Here is a 23,405-nt window from a genome sequence, read left to right as displayed (position 1 = left end):
TGCTCCCCCCTCCCTCTCTCTGTAGTCCTGTGTAACGCACAAACCGACCCACGTGGAGCCAGAATGGTAAGAGGAGTGGGGGGGGGCAGTCAGGGAGTGGGGGAGTGTTGGATGGGTCCCCAGCCTCCACCTGCCACCCCCGCCTCCATGCATCCCCCCCTCCGTGGGTCCCCCATCCCTGTCTGCCTCTCCCTTGTCTGCTGTGCTGGCTCTGGCAGTACACGCAGACAACTGCTGTCTGCTGCCCCCGGGTCCTAGTGCCCCCATCCACTAATGGGAAGACAGGCTGCCCTTACCCTGCCCTTCCACTCTAGCCCTGAGCCTCTCCAACACCCCAAACCCCCCAGCCTTCATCCCCACACACCCTAATCCTCTGCTCCATCCCTGAGCCCCCTCCTGCATCATGAACCCCTCATCCCCAGACCCACAGCCCTCACCCCTGCATCCCCTCCTATCCCCAAACTCCCTCCCAATCCCCCTCCCTCTTCCCACACACCCCCCCGCCCTCAAACTTCCTCCTAAAGCCTGCACCCCCTCCCTTTGCACCGCCTTTCACCCCCAAACTCCATCCCAGAGCCTGCACCCCTCACCCCCTCCTGCACACCCACCCCCTGCCCCAGCCCGGAGCCTGCACCCAGCACCCAAACTCTATCCCAGAACCTGCACCCCTCCTGCACCCTAATCCCCAGCCCAGGACCTGCACCCCAGACCTCCTCCCCCCACCCAACCCCCCTCCCAGAGCCTTAGGCAGGTGGGGTGGGGGGTTCTGGGCACCACCAAAATTTCTACAACCCTGCCACCCATGCGAGTGGATAAGGGTCAGGGCAGTCAGGGGACAGGTAGGGTCCTGGGGGGGGGGGCAGTTAGGGTAGGGGGTTCTCAGCAGGGGACAGTCAGGGGACAAGAAGCAGGGGGGTTGGGGTTCTGAGGGGAGCAGTCAGGGGGTGGGAAGTGGGAGGGAGTGGATGGGGCGGGGCGGGGCTAGGGCAGGGCTCCCCCCCCCCCCCCCCAGTGTCCTCTTTTTTGTTTGTGGAAATATGGTAACCCTAACCTATGTAGGCTCCACCACCATGTTAGTGATAGATACACTCCAACCTCCCAGTCCTCCAACCAGCCCCCTCAAGTGTCCAGCCCACTGAACATTCACAGAATTCATAAATCTGCTACTCTCAAAGAATAGTACACACCAGCGTATCAATTTCAAGATCACCATTACATTTAACACATTGAGCACTTAGATTTGTTTACAGAGAAAGCAAGTTTAAGTTTATTTAACAAAGAATAGAGATTTGATAAGAAGCAAGTAGAATTAATGAAAATAAATGGTTACATATAAAATAAAATCATAACAAGCATTCTAGAGCCTAAATGTAACTAACAAGATGCCCCCTTTTTGCCTCTAACTGCTTCTTTTACTTTGTTGTTTAGCCACATTGGCACTTTTTTGGTCCTCTCACTATGTTTTTTAATTTGGGATATACATTTAAATTGAGCCTCTATGATGGAGTTGTTAAAAAGTTTCCATGCAGCTTGCAGGGATTCCACTTTTGGCACTGTATCTTTTAAATTCTGTTTAACTAACTTCCTCATTTTTGTGTAGTTCCCTTTTCTGAAATTAATGACTGTGGTGGGCTGCTTTTGTGTTTCTTTCCCCCCACATACACACAGAGGGATGTTAAATGTTATTATATTATGGTCAATATTACCAAGCAGTTCAGCTATATTACCTCTTGACCAGATCCTGTGCTCCACTTAGGACTAAATCAAGAATTGCCTCTCCTCTTGTGGGTTCCAGGACTAGCTGCTCCAAGAAGCAGTCATTTAAGATGCCAAGAAACTTTATCTCTGCATACCATCCTGAGGTGATATGTACCCAGTCAATATAGGGATAGTTGAAATCCCCCATTATTATTTTATTTTTGTAGCTTCTCTAATTTCCCTGAGTATTTCACAGTCACTAACACCATCCTGGTCAGGAGGTCAGAAGTATATCCATACTGCTCTATTCTTTATTATTCATGCATGGATTTACTATCCATAGAGATCCTGTGGTACAGTTTGTTTCATTTAAGATTTTTACTTCATTTCACTCTACACTTTTTTTCACATATAGTGCCACTCCTCCCCCGCCCCATCAGCACGACCTGTTCTGTCCTTTCTATATATTTTGTACCCTAGTATTACTGTGGCCCATTGATTATCCTCATTCTGCCAAGTTTCTGTGATACCTATTATATCAATATCCTCATTTAATACGAAGCATTCATGTTCACCCATCTTAGTATTTAGAATTCTAGCATTTGTATATAAGCACTTAAAAAAAAGTCACTTTTTAGCTGTCTGCCATTATGTGATGCAACTGAATGAGACTCTTTCATTTGACTGTTTCTCATCAGATCCTACCCGTATTTTATCTTCCATCCTCTCCTCCTTACTTGGATATAGAGAATCTCCATTAATAGGTCCTCCCATAAGGGATGTCTCTGTCTGAACCACATGATCCTCCACACCTGTCGGCTTTCCCGCAGCCCTTAGATTAAAAACTAAGGGCTGGGGGAAAGCCAACGGATACGAAGGATGACAGGGTGTCTCTCTGCACCCCTAGATATATTAGACTGGTCCTTTGTTCTTCACCTGTAAGCAACACCCCCCGCACACACTGTTCATCTCTTCCTGTTAATTTCTTCTCCTGAAGTCCCTGCAGTCTCTTTATTAGCATTTGACTCAGTATGCAAATAGAATTCCACTGTAAGACACACAATACATAGTAGTCAACCAGGGACATAAGTGTCTCCTCCCCCGTGTCTAACAGAACCTGTCTTTAGGCATCTCACCTCTGGGTGGCCTCCCTTTAACTTCAGATTTTAAGAACACATTTTCATATATATAAAACTGCTTACATATTATCCACACATACATTTCATAAAGATCAACGTGACACGGGTTTTCACTAGAGAACTTACATGACACTGTTTGGTGAACAAGAATGTAAATAGCATACCAGGTATCTCAGACAGGGGATCCCTTTATGCAGTCCTGTTCCCTCTGCCAGCTGGCATCAGCCACCTCTTTATTCAAAACTACTGGTCTAGTCAAAATCCAAAATAAGATTAGAACTTTACTGCATATGTGGGAAGTGTCAATCTAAAGAAGAGATTGGCTTGTCATTTACAAGATGTTTTATGCAACTGGGAATTCTAAAGTAAAGTGGGATCTTTGTGTTACACCTCTTTATCCAGAATGCTTCTACAGTTCATTGATATTTAACATCATTGCTGATGTCTGGAATCTGGGAACAAAGTAGGAGAGTGGGACATAAGTTTGTGTACACCTAATTCTTTTCCACGCACAAATGAACACTCTCCATAGCATTTCTAAAAAATACTTCTAATCCATACACCCTACAATTTACATACAAAATCAGTGGTTTCTAATTATAGGAATACTTCCTAGTCTATATAATCATAAATAATTTAAACTAAATTACAGTACATGCCAATTAAATGAACAAAGAACATTTTGTAATGCATTATACTTTTTTTTTTGCTCATTTGGTTGTATGGTAATTTTCAAATTTCAGTAATTCTCAATAACTCTCCCTGTCACTGCAAATTAGTGAGGTTAGTGGAGTTCTACTGTGTTGTCTGTATATTAAAAATATATATATTTAAAAAAAAAAATCAGGATAATTTTTCACATCACTCTGCCTATAAAGCCAGGAAAATTAGTGGCCATCAGTCCAACTGCACAAGACTCAGAAGGAGCCCAAAACTTCTAAAGTAAATAAAAGAGCTTTTCTATACAAACAGTATATTATATATGATCAAAAAAGGATGAAGGTATTTTGTATTTTTCTATTTTACCTCATTTTTTTTCAAAATTTGTAAATTTTTCTTCTTTTGAAAAATGTTGGCCAGCTCCATCATATGACAAAAAAACAGGGAGAAAAAAAATCATAGATTTTGAAATGTTCCCATTTATTTTTCTAATTTCAACCAGCTGTACTAAACACATGCTACCTTTAAGTGTAATATGTTGGCCCCTATCAGGGCTAGACGCAAATATTGATCACACTGGAAAGCTGGGAATCTCTACTCGTCATTGGTATAAAGATCCTGCTTTTATTCCATTCCCTGCAGGACTGTGATATGTCAGACTTAATCATGACATTTTTAGATGCAGAAAAGTTGTAAGTCACCTATGGTCAGACATTTCTAGAGTCGGGAAAGGAGGAAAGACCACATTTACAGGGAGAAGGGGGAAATATTTCTCTGACAGATTGAATTTTTTAAATAAATGGACCACTGGAAGTTGCTATGATGTTTGGAATGCTAGAATAAGTTCAGGGGGAGATGGTAAGTCAGGCAATCAAAAGTCCATGATAAATAAATTTATCCCATTGCTCTGAAATTTAACACAGGGATTTCTGTGGTAGGGGCGTGTGTGTGTATGTATCTAGCTAGCTAGCTATATCTATCTATATATTATTGTGACAGTCTATACCATTATGTTCACCACTTTTACAAGACTATGATAAATTTTTTACAAAGCATGCCTTGTGAAGGATTATTTGAAAAGTCAAAGTGCTGAATATTATTGTCCTGGTAAAATGTGTGTGACAACATTGTATGTAAAGCTACAAGATTCTACTGTATAACATTGTTATAACATGCTCTAAGGTTAAGAAAAGTAGGCCCAAACCCATTTTTCAGAGACAAAGTCACACTCCAATCAGATGCTAAAGGACTATCACATGCTTAAGCAACCATTCACCAGCAGAGGGAAGGTGTAAACAAGAAATTTACATTCCATCACAGGGATGGTTCAAACCTCACATCCACATGAGACTGTTTTGTCACCATGATTCAGCAAGGTTGTTGCTAGCACAAGAAGTTGAATTATAAAGAGGGGAGAAAAGGCTTGACTCCACTCCTCTTCCCATCTTTCTGCTCATGACATCAATGAATAACTGAAGGACACTGACCTAAGGGGGAGGGATCCCAAACTGAAAGGAGACCCAGCCTGTGAAACTTACTGCAGTGTACGGTGAGGAAAACCTTCACTTTGAATTCTGTTAGCTTGTTAAGTTAGGTATTAGCTTGTGTTTTACTCTTATTTTCTTTTGTAACCAATCCTAACTTTTATTCATCATCACTTAAAATCTATCTTTCTGTAATTAATACATTTATCTTATTGTTTTATCTTAACCAGTGTGTTTGGATTAAAGTGTGTAGGAAACTCCATTTGGGATAACAAGTCTGGTGCATTGTCATCTTCCTTTAATAAAATAACAGACTTTCTATGAGCTTGTACTGTTCTGAAGAGTATTGAGCAGTACAAGATGCACATTTCTGGGGAGACAAGACTGGAAATAGGAATTTGCGGGTGTCGCCCTGTGTGTAATTCATGAGTGACTGGTCAGAGTGCTCTTGTATTTATTTGGAAGTGAATTTGCATGCTGAAGGCTGTTGGAACAGATCAGGAGTGGCTATTCTGACAGAAAAGCAGTGCAAAAGGCACCCCAGGCTAGAGAGTTAAGGGAACACCACTGTTTGACAGTCCAGATTGTACCCTGGATAATGTCACACACACACAAAGATATAAACTAAAGGTATGTGTACACTGCAATCAGGAGATGCAATTGCAGCAAGTGTAGGCAGACCTGAACTAGCTTTGATCTAGCTACAGTAGAACCTCAGAGTTACGAACACCTCAGGAATGGAGGTTGTTCAGAACTCTGAACAAAATATTAAGGTGGCTCTTTCAAAAGTTTACAACTGAACATTGGATTAATACAGCTTTGAAACTTTACTATGCAGAAGAAAAATGCTGCTTTTAACTATCTTAATTTAATGAAATAAGCACAGAAACAGTTTCCTTACCTTGTCAAATTTTTTTTAAACTTTCCCTTTTTTAAAGTAGTTTATGTTTAACACATTACTGTACTGTATTTGCTTTTTTTTTTTTTTTTTGGTCTCTGCTGCTGCCTGATTGTGTACTTCTGGTTCTAAATGAAGGGTTGACTGGTCAGTTCGTAACTCTGGTGTTTGTAACTCTGAGGTTCTACTGTATATCAAAGCTAGCTTGAGTAACACTAGCAGTGAAGCTGCAGCAGGCCAAGTGGCAGCCCTCTGAGCATGTACGCAGGGTCTTGAGTGGGCAGAGCTAGACCATGCAACTGCCTGGATTGCCGCAATTTCACTGCTAGTGTTACTCAAGCTAGCTTAAATCTAACTAGATCAAAGGTAGCTCAGGTATGTCTACACTTGCTGAAACCACACCTCTTGATTGCTGTGTACACGTATCCTTTGAGTAGTGCCATTGGCTTCCGTGGAATAACTCTCAGTGCACAAAATTAACCACATGAATAAACCTTTGCATAACTCTGGCCTAAGTTTGGACAGAGGTGAAAGAGAGAGAGTTCCTTAACACCCCCTGCACACACACACACACTACATCTACACTTGGAGCTAGGGGTGTAGTGCCCAACTCAAGTAGACATACTTCTGCTAACTTTCATTGAGCTAGTGCATTAAAAATAGCAGTGTAGCTGCAGTAGTACTGTCAGTGATGAGCGGTGTTACAGGCTAGCTGCCTTGAGTACAAACCAGACCACATCCCCAGCTCCAAGTGTACATGTAGCCACACACACCTACAACTATCTGTTATACATCCAGAAAATTTTAGTACAGGGGTTCTCAAACTGGGGGTTGTGACCCCTCAGGGGGTCGCAAGGTTATTATGTGAGGAGTCGCAAGCTGTCAGCCTCCACCCCAAACCCTGCTTCGCCTCCACCATTTATTATCATAGGTGCTGGTACTAGGAGTGCAGTGGGTGCTGCCACACCCCCTGGGTTGAAGTGGTTTCCATTATATACAGGATTTACAGTTTGGTTCAATGGCTCTCAGCATCCCCACTATAAAAATTGTTCCAGCACCCCAGTTTATAATAGTGTTAAATAAAGAAAGTGTTTTTAATGTATAAGGGGAGGTCACACTCAGAGGCTTGCTGTGTGAAAGGGGTCACCAGTACAAAAGTTTGAGAACCCACTGCTTTAGTGCAAAACTCAGAACAAACTCAAACTAAACATTCAGGTCCAGTGGCATAAAGGGAGCAAACCCTCTCCTCCCACCCCACCCCCCATCAGCTGGATATTCTTGGGTAGGGTTACCATATTTAAAAAATAAAAAAAGAGGACACTCCACGGGCTCTGGCCTCGCCCCTTTCCTACCCACAGCCCCGCCCCAACCCCGCCCCTTCCTCACCCTGACTCCGCCCATTCCCCGCCCTAACTCCCCCTCCTCCCTCCCAGCCACGCAAAAAGGGCTGCCCGAGTGCTACTGGCTTCATGGTTTGCTGGGCAGCCTCCAGACCCTGTGCCCCCGGCCGGCGCTTCCCCAGTGCAGGTGGAGCCCAGGAGGGGAAGCGACCAGCTGGGGGCGCAGGGTCTGGAGGCTGCCCGGCAAACCGTGAAGCCGGTAGTGCTCGGGCTTTGGGCAGCCCCCATGCCTCTGGACCCTGCGCCGCCGGAGCAGAGCAGCCCGGGAGGGGAAGTGCCTGGCCGGCGGCTCGGGCTCCGGAGGCAAGGGGGCTGCCTGAAGCCGGAGCACTCGGGCGGTTCGGCTCTTAAACAGGTCCGAAGTGTCAGGGGAGGAGCAGAGCAGCTGGAGCCCGGGAGGGGAAGTGCCCGGACGGTATTTTTCCTGGACATGTTCGGCTTTTTGGCAATTCCCCCCGGACGGGGGTTTGATTACCAAAAAGCCAGACATGTCCGGAAAAAACTGGACGTATTGTAACCCTATTCTTGGGGCTTGGGGAAGTCACCAGTAGGCATAGATTCACCTGCTACATCACCCCATACCTGATGCAGTTCATACCTGATGCAGCTGGGGGATGGTCTCTCTGAACTTGTTACCAGCTGGCAGATTTTAGAGCAGCCCCCAATCTCCTGTAAACTCTGCCAGGGTGTGGCCTATATAAAATTGGCCAGAGAATCAGGGAACTGTAATGGCTCCCTAGTGGGTTTCCCCTCTCTACTGCATAAGTGAAACCAGAATGAGCCCACAATGAAGAGTGTATAATTTACCAACAGCAAAGGAACACTCTATAAACAATGGAAAAACAATCCCTGCCAAGTAATCACTTTACTTACGCAAACATCTCTTATGAAGATTAGCAAAAACATCTGACAACACACGAGTTAGACAAAAAATATGGGCCAAAAGGATCATACTGCAAAATAAAGATTAGGCAAGCACGATGCAATGAGGCTCCCTGAATCAAATCTTTCTCTGCCTCTGAATGCCTCTAAAGGCACTGAAAATTATAGCCATTGGCTTAGAGGGAAACTGTAGTAGTAGTAGTTTTTTTCTTCTCCCATGCCATTGTATGCTCAGCTGCACCCGGGTAGGCTGCTAATAGAAGCAGGAGACTCTCACACAAACAAAAACATCATTGTGACCTCTGGGAATGCAGCAATCCAAACAAACAAGCCAGTCAGATGGCACAAGCCACTGGGAGGCAATCAGAGCATCTCAGAGGCCATCCCCCAGCACCAGAAGGGAAGCTGATTCATTAGGATGGCAAATGCAGCTTTTCCCTGGAAAAGCAAAGGAAAAACCATGCTGGGCAGGCAGAGTCAGAAGATTATAATATTTCTTTTTAATTTGAGGGAAGACAGTTTCTGGATTAGTATTTCTTATGATTCCAACTGAAGAGAGACACAATTTCTGTCCTATCAGCATAATGGAGAGCAACGGGAATGGAAGCATTTCTTTAGTTAGGACAAGATTCTGATCGCTGTATTCACTCTGAGTTGTACCTCACTTTGCAAGTAGTCCCATTGCAATTAATGGAACAATTTGAAGTACAAAGTAAGGGTGCCAGAATGGCATTTTCCCTGTTTGCTATCAAGCTATGAAGCACTATTACAATCGTAACTTATTTTGCATAAAACAAAGGGAAAAGGTGTCCTTTCAGAATTATGGTCTGACTCCTGCTGTCCTTACTCAGGCAAAGCTTACCCTTACTTCAGCGAGAGGTTTGCCTGAGTAAGAACTACAGGATTTGGTCCTAGATTAATATTTATTTCCACCAGGGAGGGAAGTGGGGAATAATTCTGAATGCGTGTTAGTAGCCATCTTGACACTGAACCAGAGGTTCTTAGTTCAAGTGCCCCAAAGCAGGATTTATACTTGTACCCAGTGCTGACTCTGCAGTGCTATAATACAGTTAGGAAGGCATTGAATTATTAGAGATGCCATCCTTCTGGGAAGACATTATTCCCAAATCCCTTCATGTTTCATTTCTAATGGAAGATAAAGATCCCATGGCATTTTCTGAAAAAGATTCTATGATAAACCCAGTCTGTGTGTAATGAACAGCATGTCCCGCTTAACAAACTAGGGTCAGGGCACTCTAAGAAAGAATGTCTGAGCAGAGGGGCAGCTTGGGACTCTTCACACACACATCCTTATCTATTTGTATTTTGTGTGTGTTGTGGAACTAAGATATGGGTCATTCATGACTCTGATAACTTTGTATATTGTAGCCTTTTTTACTCCTTGCAACTGTTTTTTTGTCATTTTAGATCTTAGAGGCCAGGGTTTGTACCTCCATATATGTTTGTACAGTAACTAGCATCTTTAGGATACTTCTGCAATAGAAGTAATAATAACGTCCCATGCTGTGAGATCATTATTGCTGAGTGCATGGTGGCTCCTAGATTTTCACTGTGCAACCAGCATCTAATTAATTGTGTTCTATAGCACTTCGGAATATCTGAAGTATGAAAGATATAAAACCCAATCTGTGTGATCATTGTATAGTTTAAATGCTACCTGACTTTGACATTTGTCTGAAGATCATCTTAAAACAACAGGTAGGCAAAGTCATCTCAAAGTGCTCGTAACATTAAGATGAACAAAACCAAAACACAAGACAGGGCTCACTAAAAAAAATATTATGCCTATCATTGCTTGAAATTGAACTGACCAAGCTTTCAGGTGGCATAGACAGATTTAGGAGTGTTATTTTAAACCAAGTAATGAGATGTGGTACGCTGATTTCCACAACCATCGCAGTGTGTGTCTCTTGTCTATATTTGGTAATTCCCCCTCTTCCTCCTTCCCATCCCACCCAGCACCTGGATAACATGATGAAGAACAGGATTACATGTTTTGCACCCTCCTCACCCCATTACCCCAGGACCTCACTGAGCTCTGGAACTTATGTGGGGATCAGAGGTAGATTCTGTCCCTTAGAAAGCAGTCAGACCTTGGAGGGGAGCCTAACCTCTGTTCCAAAATGTACACTGAGGACATGTCTACACAGCAACTGGACACCCACAGCTGGCCTGTGCCAACCAACTTGTGTTTATGAGGCTCAGACTGCAGGGCTGTTTCATTGCTCTGTGTACTTCCAGGCTTGGGTCCTTTCTATCACTCCAGGGTAAGACGCTGCTGAACACTTCAGTGCACCGAACAAGCCTTATGACATCAAGGTTATATGTCCTCAGTACTGGCTATAATAAAGGGTTGGCACCAAGAGGAACTTTACCTTTTCCATACTGAAAAGGCTCTTGAAACTTGAGAATGACTGAAACACACTAATGAATCGGACACTACAGAAGCTCTGCCAACTCAGAGCTAATAAAAATATAAACAGCAGATTCCATACAGATTGCCAACTATTACTTCATTAGCTAGGTAATTCTCATAGTAAAGATGCTGGGATCAAAGATGATGATGACGTCACATTGGGTACCACCTCCGCTTCATACAAGATCAAATGTTTACAGCGCTCATCTAAAAATCCAAATGTAGTTGCCTTCAGCTTGAAACCCTCTGCCCTAGCCATGCTACTGACCCCAATTATAATGATTTTTTGAGCCCCCGCAATGGTACTCTATGTTCACAAGCAGCCACTGTCTAGTGGCAAATGTTTAGATACAATTCTGCTGGTTATCTGAATATCTCCTCCTTCATTCTTTATTATTAGTGCATATACTAATAATTGTGGGTGCCTTTATATAAAATCAGGATCTCATTTTCTAAGAGTTGGTCTACTTCTGCTAACAATACTTAGTCTTCATCTGAAGTCATTATTACTTTCTAGTAGTGAAAAACAGCAATTATTTCCAAATCATATAAAATTGTAAAGAATGAAACAGCGACAATTCCACTATCAGCCATTGGTGCAATGCTCATGGCAGATAGGGGAACAGGACACTGGTTATGGTGGAGAAGACTCTCTTGGTCTTGATGGTCTAATGTCCAACATTAGTTATTACATTTGGAAAGAAATAAAAAATTCATTGCTGGAAACTGTTCTATAGTTAATCTAAAGACTATGATGAATGAATGCTAGCAATTTATTCTGTGGAGCTAAAATACTAATTCCATCATTTCGTGGCTAACAAATCCACCTCCAGGGCCAGGTGGCTTTGGTTGCACTGTATTTCCTGAGACATCCTCTACTTTCCACTCAGTAACTAGGCACTTGGTGGTGGACAATGCACAGCTGGGACTGCTGCTGGCACAAGTAACTAGAATAGATCTCTCTCTCCCCACAAAGTTTATGTCACCATGAGAGCTATTGCTTCTAACAAATTGTTTGACCACTGCCACCTTGTATGCCATGTCAATTAATTGAGCCAGAGTAGCAATATTTCTATAGTAATAATGCGCAAATTGTTATGGCCGGTTATTTTACTAAAAGGCACATTTTACATACCATAGCTCACCTCTGTACTTTTTAACCCCATTTTGGGCTTACTCTGAATAAAGCTTTTTATATAAAACTTCAATTGAAGTAAGGCTCTTGCATTCTGGCTCCTCCCAAGCCCTCTGAAATCCACTTTAAATATCTTACAATACATACTTTTCTACTTCAACCTAAACAGCTCTACAGAGAAGGAACACTCTATGTACTAACATTCAGAAAGCCACAATTGAGAAGATTTTCAAAAATACCTACGTGATAGCAGCCATCAAGGACTTGGGCATTTTTTTAAAATGTTATCCTTTGTGTCCACGTGATGCTAAATTGCTCAAACTAACCTAAAATATGGATCCTTCTGCTTATCTCAAAACACCGGTTGTCTAAGCTGTATCTGAAGTTCATTGTTGCTGTTAACTATGTAACCAGGGCTGTTAGGCAACGCTTAACAAGCACTAACTAACAATATGAGGATATGGATATAAATTAGAAATGCACACCCTAAATGGCTTTGATAGTTTCACTAAATATACACAGCAACACAGAATGATATTCCTGCTGTCAAATGTCAATATCTAGCTAGAAGCTTGATGGCACCATGGAAACTCGGACACATGTAAGTGTGGTATTGAGTGGATGGAAAATGAGGCTGCAGTTTAAGTTTGAGGCTGCTCGGCATGCCAAGAATTGTGAATAATTTGCAACATAAACTCCCTGTGAACAAGGCTGTCCAAGGAAGATAAATCAGAGACAACCATACCAGGTATATGGATTGACCAAGTGCAGGTCACTCTAAGCATATGAAGAGCAGTGTGTATGTGTTACAGTGACCTGGTTTGATCCCAGGACAGCATTTTAAATGATTTATTATGAATAGGCTTGACACATATATAGATTTCCTCAGTTAAAGCCCTGAAATGAAACCTCTACGCGAAAAATGCTTTTGATGCACCAGTCAGCAAAAGGCCGCAAATATTGAAGTGGAGATTACACTGTTAGTCACAGACCTGCTCCCATAGAAAACACCACAAGCTTATGGAGAATATATGCAAGGGAGGTGGCCTGTGGAGGAAGACAAGGTTCATGAGCAAAGCAAGTTCCATCCACAGTAACTCAGTGTTGCATTGTAATTCTCTATATAAGTGATAACCCCACTAAGGCACTGCACAAGTGTTTTAAACTATAACAGAGTGTGTGTCAAATCAGTATGTTTTCAGAGCTCACATAGAAAGGACAGTTCTTCTGTGAGAGTACTCCGATCTAACAGACTCCAGCGAGACCAAGAGAAGGGAGATCAGATCTAGTTGTGACATAATTTGGTGGAGGTGATGCTGCTGGAAGTCAGACAGCACCTCCCACAAGTCAACCAAGAAAGTGCCCACATTAGCGATGAAGGCCTCCCTTGTCTGCACCATTTACCAGAGAGGGAAGGAAGATGCTACTGACTAAAATAAAAAAAAGCAAAAAATGTATCCCTTTGGAAAAGACAAAACTGAAGCCAGTGACAAAATTCCCTCCCACCCTTCTGTCCAAGTGCCTGCTCCAAAGCCCACTAAAGACAAAGGGAGTCTTTCCTTTTTCTTCAGTGAGTGCTGGATAAGGTTCCAATTGCTAAGGAACTTAGTCCAGAGAGACACCAACTTTCTACTTGTCCCTCCACACATACTTGCCCATATAGATGGTCATTAAGTTATGCACAGCTTTTTCCTTCTAGCTGGATAACTTTTCCTTTCCCCTCCATCAAACTTACAACAACAAATAAACAGCTTTACCATGTCACAAATTACATATTACCTTTTCTGGGGGAAGTTTCCCTTTGGATCATTTCTGTTGATTGATATTTCAGTGTTGTTGTTGTTTTTTTGGGGGGGAGGTGTTTATAATAGACAATAAAAAGTAAAATTCCCACTGTACAGCAGCTATCATGCAACATTCAAAAGGTACATAAAAACAACTATCCCCTTAGAACAGCCTGCACCTACAAGCATACCTGTTCCCTCAATCCATTAGCTACCCCAAAAGCTATATTTTGCAACAGGCTCAGAACAATACCAAACTGAAGCTGTGATGGAACAATGGAAAGGTAGCAAGTTTCAGAGCTGAAGAACCTTTGGCTAAAATGCCCTTCCACCTGCTCCTCTGACTTAAAGTAAGCTGGATCTAGTTAGAACCCACTCCTCTGGCCACAGTTGTAAGGATATCGAACAGGGAAAAAGCATAATATATACAATTCCACACTGCTTATAAACAAGCCCAAGTGGATGTGGTCACAGCAGGCTTAATTCCTGGTGGAATTTAAGCTTCAGAACTTTCCTCAAATGTATTATTCATTCATCTCCTTGTGATATCAAAAACTGAGAAGTCTGACCTCAGGTAGAGAGCAAGTAACAGGAGCAGATAAACTTTTAATGAAATGAAAAGATTCCCTTTGCATGTAAATAGCCCTAATATATATAAGGAAGACAAATAAATGACAGAAACCAATACGATATATCAGCAGAATTATCTCTATACTCAATGGGAGAAGTTATTCTCTCACTTAGAAGTCAATGGTGTTACTTTGTATTTACACCAGTCTCACCGACAGCAGAGTTTGGCCTAGTTTTCCCAACCCCGCCCCCACAGGCCTTTAAGTTTTAAAACAAATTAGCAATAACAACTCTACAACTGATCCATCAGCACCTGTTGGAGTTACTTATTTTAGCAGCAGTAAAGGGTCAACTATTACTCTAGGTCTAGGTCTACACTACCCGCCTGAATCGGCGGGTAGAAATCGACCTCTCGGGGATCGATTTATCGCGTCCCGTCGGGACGCGACAATCGATCCCCGAATCGACGCTCTTACTCCACCAGCGGAGGTGGGAGTAAGCGCCGTCGACGGGAAGCCGCAGAGGTCGATTTTGCCACCGTCCCTACAGCGGGGTAAGTCGGCTGCGATACGTCGAATTCAGCTACGCTATTCGCGTAGCTGAATTTCAGTATCTTAAATCGACCCCCCCCCCCCCCGTAGTGAAGACCTGCCCTCAGATAAGCAGGTTAACTCCCATTACAGTCAAACAGCATTAATGTGCTTATCAGTGCATAGAGTTTGGCCCTAAGTCTCTGAGACCAAAGTGAGGACATTGCTTGCACCATAGATCCATAGGACTGGAAGGGGACCTCAAGAGGTCATCTAGGCCAGTCCCCTGCACTCATGGCAGGACTAAGTATTATCTAGACCATATCTGACAGGTGTTTGTCTAACCTGCTCTTAAAAATCCCCAATGATGGAGATTCCACAACCACCCTAGGCAATTTATTCCAGTGTTTAACCACCCTGACAGTTAGGAAGTTTTTCCTAATGTGCAACCTAAACCTCCCTTGCTGCAATTTAAGCCCATTGCTTCTTGTCCTATCCTCAGAGGTTAAGAAGAACAATTTTTCTCCCTCCTCTTTGTAACAGCCTTTTATGTACTTGAAAACTGTTGTTATGTCCTCTCTCAGCCTTCTCTTTTCCAGGCTAAACAAACCCAGTTTTTTCAATTTTCCCTCATAGGTCATGTTTTCTAGACCTTTAATCATTTTTGTTGCTCTTCTCTGGACTTCCTCCAATTTGTCCACATCTTTCTTGAAATGTGGTGCCCAGAACTGGACACAATACTCCAGTTGAGATCTAATCAGTACGGAATAGAGAGGAAGAATTACTCCTCGTGTCTTGCTTACAACACTCCTGCTAATACATCCCAAAATTATGTTTGCTTTTTTTGGAACAGTGTTACACTGTTGACTCATATTTAGCTTGTGGTCCACTATGACCCCCAGATCCCTTTCCGCAGTACTCCTTCCTAGGCAGTCATTTCACATTCTGTATGTGTGCAACTGATTGTTCCTTCCTAAGTGGAGTACTTTGCATTTCTCCTTATTGAATTTCATCCTATTTACTTCAGACCATTTCTCCAGTTTGTCCAGATCATTTTGAATTTTAATCCTATCTCCAAAGCACTTGCAACCCCTCCCAGCTGGATATCATCCACAAACTTTATAAGTGTATTCTCTGTGCCATTATCTAAATCACTGATGAAGATATTGAACAGAACCGGACCAAGAACTGATCCCTGCAGGACCCCAGGTAAGAGAGGCATCCATAGCAGGTTGCCTATCCTAGGTGCATGCTGCTGGCCTTCCTCTTGAGCACACTTTCTGCCCGCAGATCCTGACATTTTTTTCTTTACACTGTGTAAAGTTCCCCCTCCTGCCCCTTAGCTTTTCAATACTGCCACATATTGATCCGCCAGCCTTTTATGCCAAGTTATGATCAAGTGGCTAAACCGAGCTGTGCAGTTGCCTCAAATCGCGCTGAGCTGAGAGCACGGAACTGCTCTATTATCCTATTAGCCTTCAGAGTAATCCTCGGCGGCGGCCTGGAAGGCGGCAGCCAGGCAGGGGAGCTGGAGCAGCTTGCGGGGAGGGGGTTGGACAGATCATCCCCCTGGAGTCAGTCAGTGCTACTCACGGGGGCGGCACTTCTCGGGGGCTCTGGGGGCTTCTTTTTAGGCTCGAGTCCCGCGTCTGCGTGGCGGCGGGGAGCAGGCTGGGGTGCGGATACAGGTGTCTGGGGAACACCTTCGAGTACAGCCCCAAGTCACCGAAGGGGTGGGGGGCGGCTCTTTTCCAACCCAAGAAAAGCCAGATTGCTGCTCTTTTGGTCCCTTGGGCGAGGCCAGAGCTCCTCGGCCACTACAGCCCCGGGAGAGAAGCAGCTGTGCCCGACACCAGTTGGCCGGGGGGGGGGGGGGGGCGAGGAGACCCCCAGCAATGCCCAGAGCGATGCTCTCCGCGGCCCCTCGGCACCGCTCACTTCCCTCCCCGCGAGTTGCTACCTGGAGAGGACCCGCGCAAGGCATTGCCCCCGGCCCCGCGGAGGGAGCCCAGCCCGCTTCCCGCGGATGGAGACCTGCCCCCGGCCAGGCGTCCGCACCGCCCTGCAGCGCTACAGTTCCGCGGCGGGCCAGGTGAGAGCCCCGCCCCGCCCGCGCTGAGCCCGGCAGCCGCCTGGCTCCGAGGGCAGCCCGGCGGTCCCGCTCCCCCGCGCTGTCCTTGCCCCCAGCGGAAGAAAGCGCCTCGGGCGCAACCCTCTGACACGCGCGCCTCAGCCCCAGCAAACCCACTTCGACTTACGTGGAGTTGCCGGCCACGCTGCCTTCGGGTCGGAGGGACGGGCTGGGGGCTTGGCTGCCTGGGAGCGCGGGGCCGACCCGTCTCTTTCGGGCTGGATCTGGGGGCTCCTCTCCTGCCTCGCCGCCCCGTGCGCTCTCGCTTTCCCCCTCCGGCCGGGATTGTCTCGCCAAGATTTGGCTGCTCAAGGCGGGGAACTCGCCGCTCCTCGCTTGGACTCAATTGCTCGCAGACTGCGAGCGAGAGAGGAGGGAGGCAGAGCGCGAGAGAGCACTTTGCACTCATGTGATCTGCTTGGGAAGCTGATTAAAAGCAGGTCACTCCAGGGGCAGTCTCGCCCACCGGGACGGGAGGAAGGCAGGGGAATGGGAGAGGGGCTAGGACTCGAAGAGGTGCGGGATTTGAGTTCCTCGGTTACTGCTAAGAAAAGGGAGCTGCAGGGTAGCATCCCTCCTCTGCAATTTCATATGTTGTATGCACTGGGGCTCTGGTGAGCAAATAGTAAAGCTTTGTTGGGAAAGAGAAGCTCTACAAAACCCTCGTCTGATGGTGACAGTTCCCCAAGTTCTGTTACTTGGAGAGGCAGTGTCAGCACCATAATGTACTGGGTCAGGAGGGCTAATGTCTGCGAGCCCCTGTGCCAGGTAACTTATTAAAAAAAAATCCGATTGAATCTATGTTCCTGTTTGCAATGTGCACACATAAGGAGCTGAGACGGCTAGCGTGGGTTCGCTGTCAGCCACAGCGCATGGGAGATTCGCATTTACCTCCCAGGTAGCCAGTAACAAATCTCAGAAATTTCAGACAAAAATAATTATTTCACTTTTTGGCACTATGGGCCTGATCCAAAGCCCATGGAAGTCAAGAAGAGTTAACTGGGCTTTGAATCCAACTTTATTTGAATCTCCTGACTGGAAACATTGAAAGAAAAAGATGTCTGGTACTTTTAATTTCCAGTTAGGCTGAAAATATCACAAAACTTTTTTTTCATGAAATTTCATAACCTCTAGTTCTGTTGACTGCTGGAATTACATAAAAGCTTTCACTTGGGGCAGGCTTTCCCTACTTTTAGCCTCATTGCATTTGTTAAATGAGAATGCTCCCCAATTGCCAATTGAATTAAAAATGTAGCTAACATTCTAAAGTCAGGCATATTCTTTCTAGTTTCTAAACCCTAGAGTGAGACTATTTCTTGGCTATAAAGGCACACAGCGTTTTGGGGTTTGGTCTTCTTTCTGGGGTCATAAATTTTGGCTCCTATTCCAAGTTAATGCAGACATCCAGTTCAGGTTCTCCTGTTTCCAGATAAATTAGCTAAGAAAGTCCTCTGTCTGGCAAAAATGTATATTGCATCATCTAACACCTTCCACCTGTAACAATAAAATGCACTGTACAGTAAATCCCAGACTGGATAATTGCACCCACCTGGATTCTTTCTGGCTGAAGTAAACTAATCCCTTCCATTTCTTCCTTTGCTTTCATCACACAGCCACAGCGGGATTTAATGATAGCAATGTCACTGAAGACAAACAACTTTGATCATCAACACAAAATAGTAGACTGGTTCAGATAGAACAGTTCTCTCTAGCAGCTGGGCTAGCAATATAAGCCAGGCTTCTCTGGAGTCAAATGGCCAGGACTGCAGTGAGAAATCTACTTCCTTCTTATGGGATGAAAATTATGCAAGCCACACAACAATAAAGAGGGATACTTAGTAGCTGACTTATGGAGTCCCTGGAGTGCTCCACCTGAGAGCTGGACCCTATTGTGCAAAGCACTGTACAAACATAGTAAGTGACATTCCCTGCCCCACATAGCCTAGAATGTTTGACATCTTTGGCCTCAAAGGTTTGTTCATCTGATTGCCACCAAAACTGTGCTCTGGATGAAGAGTGAGGTTGGAGCAGATTGGTGAGACAAGGGAAGAATATTGCAGATTGACTTGTACATTTTTCTATGGGCTAAAGAGAAAATCGAGACATAGAGCAGGTCAGAATTATGTTTCCCCGTGCAGAAAATTTCAATTTTTTGTTGAAAAAAGGAAAACTGAGGTTGTTTGTTTTTTTAAAGAGAGGGAGAGAAACTTTCTGCAGAAAGCAGTCACTTTCCATTAAAATTTTCATTTTGTTAAAAACCCAATTTTCCACTGTAAACCAGTTTCAGCTGACACTTTTCCCCAGTTACAGCAATCCCTGGTACCTCCCCCACCACATCTCAGATCTGAATTTGATGAAACTGAGTACACACATTGAACCAAATTCTAATCTTGTGTGATGTGACTTGCATTAGGATTTGGAGAGGCTATAGACTCAATTGTATACATGATTATGCATCTGTTCAACTGTAAATGAATTAGAGTCTGAAGGAACTCTAATCAAAAATGAAAGCACCTCAATTCTGGAAAGTTAAGTAATAGGTGTGTTTTAATATTATTTGTATCACAGTAGCACCTAGAGGTGCCAACTGAGCACAGGATTTCATTGTGCTATGCACTGTATAAACATAGTAAGACACATTCCTGCTCCAAAGAGTCTACGTTTGACACCTTTGACATTAATAGGACTATGACAAGTGACTTTCTAGATGGTCTCATAACTAGTGAGGTGGGCCTCCCAAAGTACTTAAAGCAAGATGGGACAAAATCAACTGGACAGCATGGAGAAGAATGGTGATAAGGAACCAGTTAACTGGTGCAAAAATATTCTTGTTAGATGCAGCCAGTGGATTCTGCCAAGTTCTGTTTCACCACCTTGTCTCTTATTATTTCACCTGACCCAACCAATGGTTTATTTCCTACATCTAGATGGTCTTCTTGGGTGATGGAAAGGGGGACATAAAGACAAAGAGTTAAGTCTGGGTAACATGTGAAGGATAAAAATACCTATACTGAAAGGCAGCCCTTGGTTATTAATAATCTGGCCTAGACACACAAGGAATCTAAATTTAACTAAAAAGGAGATCTTGCTTACAGGCTGCTAGAGAAACCTGCTATCTCTGGCTAGGTTTTAAATCTTTTCCCTTATGGTTTGTTTGTAGCTATCAGTTTTAGATTGGTTAAAAAAAAAAGAAGATAAAGAATGGGTTAGGAGCTACAGGAGTCAAACCTTTACTTTTGAGTAGCCTCTTCACTGCCTAAGACAGTGTCTCCAAGAAGAAAAGAAGAGTGGTGAAGACTGCTCCTTTTAGAAAGGAAAAGAGCAAAGATTAAGGGAACAAGGTATACAGATTTTTTTGACTGTTGATGCACAATGGTAATGCACCAGTAAATGACTCCAAATATTTCCATCAGCTGATGTTCACAGTATTTTTGGAAGGGATGGGTTTTCCTAAAGATAATCAGGATTGGGAATCTTGAGTGTGCCTAAAAATAGAAGCCCTTTCATATGAGAATTCATCTTGCTGATTATTTTCCTTTGTAAGGTGTTAAGCGCACCCTCAGCTCCCTTTGCCTTACATTGGAGTTGTGGATGCTCAGTACCTCTAGGCAAGGATTTCCAAAGGTGCCAATAGGAGTTAGGCACCTAACTCTCAGACTTTCAGTGAGAATTGGGCACCTCACCTCCTTAGAAAATTCTAACCCTAAAACCTGAGTATGAAATTTGGAGGCAATACCTTGTGCAATTTGCCCCCAATAAGTGTTTCATTGCCTTTGCTCCCATCATTTAGCAGAAAGATGCAGTGCATTTCTAAAACCAAACAAAAACACATGCCAGTCAATAGGTCAGCGTGGTTTGAACTTTGTTTGTTTGTTTCAGACATACTGTAAATATCAATTTCTTTTTATCACCGCTCAGCTCTCAGCTGCAGCTGCCACCAGGAAGAAATAATATAATTCTGGGAAAGCAGAAAAGAGAACACAAGAACAGTTAAAGATTTTTTCACCTTTTGCTCCATTGTTGTTCTCCAGGGTCTGGCTGCCAAAACCAGCAGTGAGTGCCCACAGAAGCCTGCTTCTCCACTAAGATCAGACTTCCATTAGTGATACTGAATTATTTAGTAGATGTATTGAACAGTGGAATCAACTGCTTCTGAGTTGTGTTTCTTTTCAGACCAGCTTTATATTAAGGCTGCACAGTGGCATGCACATTGTCACAGAAACTATAGCCCTATAATTAGAATAGGGGGGAAACGATGTGGTTTAAAAAACGATAATCATTCACATCACAAACTGTAGTTTAAAAGTGATCCACTCATTAAAACTCAGTTTTTCAGGCATATTGGTGAAGAATGCAAACCAAGAAATTGCAAATTCAATATTATTATTATTTTAATAGTGTGCTAAGTACTTCACAACAAAAACCCACACATTTAATACCCCGAAGTATCAATCTTAGGCCTCAGTTCTGCAAATACTTATACTTATGTGTAACAACATATTTGACTAATTCCATTTTCTTCAATTGGGCTACTGATCACCTGCATAAAGTTGCTCTTGTGCATACATGTTATTTAGTTTAATATTTTCTTATTTTGTGCTGGGGAGATGTGCTGGAATGACACTCCTGGAGAGAAAGGTCTAGTTATGCATTGTCTGAAATTTCTCATCAAGTAAATGTTCCTGCTGAATAATACAGTTTCAGAAAAATTGAAAAATGTCATGGGAAATTGTCAATTCTGGCAAAAAGTTTTGCTATTTTTCCAATATGAAATGTCAAAACAAATGTTTCAACTCACCATGTTGAAATTAAACAAAATTTTTCATTTCATTTTCACTTTAAAAATCGTGTTTCATTTCAGCTTTGAAGTTTGTAAAAACGAAAACAAAATGCTATGTTATGGTCAAATGCTGATTCAAAACAACAAGTTTCGTTTTGTTTCAACTTAAAATGTTTTGTTTTGTTTTTGTTTTATTTTTTTGGTTTAAAGCAACGAAAATGACATCTTAAGCCAAATCAAAACAAACATTGTCATCCTGAACTGTTTTGAAACTTCTAGCAGGAAAATATTGAAAAAAAATTGTTTTTGAATAATGATATCATTCAAAATTTCTCACAGGAAAATTTCAGTTTTCTGATCTGCTCTGTTATCCACTTAACAGGTGAAATGCAAGCAGCAGTAACATCTGCTGTCCTGCTCTTGTATCTCAACTGTGACATGGAGGACTCTCAATGACCCAGACGGGGTTACTGGATAAATTGATTAACATATAAACACAGCATTTCAATAGACACATTAAGGCACCAACCCTGCAAACACTAATGAACATGCTTAACTTTACTACTGTGAGTAGTTCAGTAGGACTAGTAAATATACATTTACTGCCATATAAGTACTGTGAATACCACTGACAGCAAGTCACGTAAGATATCACTCCATGCTAAATGAAGTATTGCCAATTCTCACAATGTTATCATAGAGCCTCATGATATGAGGGTTTTTTTCTTTAAGCCCCAGCTTCCAGAGTCAGGTGATTACACAAGATGCTCATCTTTCATTTTAAAGAAAGTAAGCTTCTAGCCCTCCTGATTGCAGGGAAAAGTTTGAAATGTGAAGCCTAAGAGGCTCAAAAACCTGAAGGTAAGTAAAAAGACCCAAAATGTATTACTTTTTAAAATTTAAAGATTGTTAAGCCAATCTCATGATTTTTTATCTCATGCTTTTTGAACACGTTGGGTTGGCAGTACTGTACATTTAATTTTTCAAAATAAAGCAATAATCTTTTACTTCATTATGTCTCCCCATTTTTTATTCATCAGTTTCCTCTTCCCCTTCACTTCGATGCTCTCTTTGGTTCTTCCTTCTTCACATTCACTCAGTTGGGCTAATTTTCTTCTTTGTCAGGCTAGTGTAAATCAAGTGTAAATCCAGGGAAATCAATGCAGCTACACAAGTGTAAAACCAATGTAAGTGAGAGAAGAGTCAGGCCCAGCATCTTCACAACCAGTAGAAATATAGGTTCTGATCTTGCAAATTAGATCAGCACAGTTGAAGATTTGCATCTGGGAATAGGCAACAGGGGATGGATCACTTGATGATTACCTGGTCTGTTCATTCCCTTTGGGGCACCTGGCATTGGCCACTGTCAGAAGATAGGATACTGGGCTAGAAGGACCTTTGGTCTGACCTAGTATGGCCGTTCTTATGTTCTTATATTCCTTCATGGAGCCTCATTAATTTAAGCGGGGTAATATATGAGTGCAAAGATCTTCCCATGCAGATCAGATCCCAGTATCTGTCAAGTGAACATTTAGGCCTATGCTCAAGAAACCCTCTCTTGACATTGATGAACTTGGCAATTATCATTTTGTTTACCATTCTTTTTTAAAGTATGATTGGTGAGATTTTGGCAAGGAGATTATCTGATCAAGTTTCCTTGATCTGCTTTGTTTTGGAATTAGACCTGTGTGTGGCATGGGGTTTTACTGGTCTTGCTCATTGATATTTTCCATCTAATAATCAATAAGGAGCAGGTTTTCATGCTGAGTCTTTTGCTCTATCAGCAATTTCTTTGTATGTTCTTTGGGGCAGTATTATATATCCAATGCCTAGCACAAAAGGGGCCCAAATCTTGGCTGAGGCCTATAGACTCGAAT

At 43.1% G+C, this 23,405-nt stretch overlaps 1 protein-coding gene and 1 long non-coding RNA gene across 10 annotated transcripts in view; one reads left to right on the top strand and one right to left on the bottom strand.

Moving 5' to 3' along the window:
• Window positions 1-17,353, bottom strand: part of PTN (pleiotrophin) — a 112,911-nt gene extending 95,558 nt beyond the window's left edge. For 2 of the 9 annotated variants that reach the window (XR_006174876.2, XM_005296352.5), the window contains exon 1: window positions 16,876-17,109. The gene's annotated coding sequence lies outside the window, so the exon portion shown is untranslated. Of the gene's footprint in view, window positions 1-16,210; window positions 16,732-16,875 lie in introns of those variants that run through there. The other 7 variants (XM_005296351.5, XM_042851936.2, XM_042851930.2 and 4 more) reach the window with 7 other exon arrangements.
• LOC135975342 (uncharacterized) overlaps window positions 4,919-23,405 on the top strand; it is a 54,948-nt gene continuing 36,461 nt past the window's right edge. Inside the window, exon 1 of the long non-coding RNA XR_010592274.1 lies at window positions 4,919-5,046. This is a non-coding gene — a long non-coding RNA (uncharacterized LOC135975342). The remainder of the gene's footprint in view (window positions 5,047-23,405) is intronic.

Source organism: Chrysemys picta, chromosome 1 (assembly GCF_011386835.1).
Source record: "Chrysemys picta bellii isolate R12L10 chromosome 1, ASM1138683v2, whole genome shotgun sequence".
Taxonomy (NCBI): Eukaryota; Metazoa; Chordata; order Testudines; family Emydidae; genus Chrysemys; species Chrysemys picta.
The sequence above is the reverse complement of the archived record's forward strand: the minus strand, read 5'-3'. Positions and strand labels throughout refer to the sequence as shown.